Below are 1,363 nucleotides of genomic sequence, written 5' to 3' on the forward strand. Positions count from 1 at the left end.
CGCAGCCTTCCAGGGGAGGACAGTGGTCTTTGTGGGTTAGGACAAGCTGTCCTTCCCCTGACCCTGAGCTTCCAGCATGTCTCCAGAGAGCTTGTATGTAGGGATCAAGGTTTTTTGGGGGTCCTAGGTGCAGCTAAGATTGCACCTAAGGGTGGCCCCTAGCAGTCTGCAGGACTCCCCACTGGTCTGTCCCTGATAGCAGGGACTTGATGCAGACGAGAGCAAAAGCAATAGGTAAAAATTATTCTTTTAAATTCGTTTACATGTTGGGTGTTTTAAGAAGAGCAAAAGACCCGGTTGCTGTCTGTCTGGCCCCCTGCACAAAAGCAACTGTCGAGAGTGTCTCTCTGTCGCACTTGTGGTGACTGGGGCAGGAGCACAGGCAGACTGGACGGCCCCAGTGGTCTCTCTCCACCCAGGCTCCGTCGCTGTCGGGGGAACAACAGAGCTGCTTGAAATGGTCCCTGATAGATGAGGTCTTTCAGCTGAGGTCCAGGCAGCAGCTTAGCCCCATTATTAGAGCAGGGATCGCCTCGCCCCTCCCAGGTGGGACTGGCATCGCTTCCCAGCGGTGGCTGGTGTGGTGCTGGCCCCCGCGTCCCTGGCACGGGCTGGCCGTGCTGCTCCGGTGGCAGTGGGGCAGGGGAGCTGCTGGGTTTTGGTTCCTGTTGGAGCTGGGTCTGGCTCGCTCCTTTGTAGCCCCGCTGGCGGCGCTGAACTCAGAGTTTGGGGACGTGCTGCGTGTCCCCCAGCACGTCCTGCTGACCTGTCCCACCTCCGTGCCCAGTGTGGTGGTGGGAAGGAGCACGGGGCTGGGCTGTGTGCCATGGGCAGGGGTGTCCTGCTCGGGCCCTTCTGCGTGGGCCGGAGGGTGCTGGTACGTGCGCAAGCCCTGGGAGGCTCTCCCTGTCCCACTGCTGTCCTCAGAGGCGAAGATGTGGCTTCCAGCGCCTCACCTCTGCCAGGCTCTCCTGAAGCCGCCAGGAGAAGTGGGGACTGTAGAGGCTCCTGTTATTGCTGAGCCCTTCTGTGTTTCCTCTGGCGGGCAGTGGCACGGGCTCCCAGCCTGTTCGTTACCCCAGACTTCAGGCCGTGCAGCTCCCTGCCGCTCCCCCCGCGCTCTGTAGGGCACGTCGCATCCAGCTCTCCTTGCAGCCCGCCTTTGCCAAGCGTTGCAGCCGCCTCCTTCCCTGCCATGGGGCTTCCACGTGAAGCAGGCTCGGGACACCTTGTCTTGTCCCCCTCTCCCATCGCCTGCAGGGAACTGTGCTGTTCCTGCCCAGGCCGTGGGAGAGACGGAGAGAAAGTTCACTGCTTCCTGACGGGCGAGGGAAGGTTTATTCCCACTTCTGCCTCTTTCTCT

This window comes from Pygoscelis adeliae, unplaced genomic scaffold (genome assembly GCF_000699105.1).
Source record: "Pygoscelis adeliae isolate BGI_AS28 unplaced genomic scaffold, ASM69910v1 Scaffold537, whole genome shotgun sequence".
Lineage (NCBI taxonomy): Eukaryota > Metazoa > Chordata > Aves > Sphenisciformes > Spheniscidae > Pygoscelis > Pygoscelis adeliae.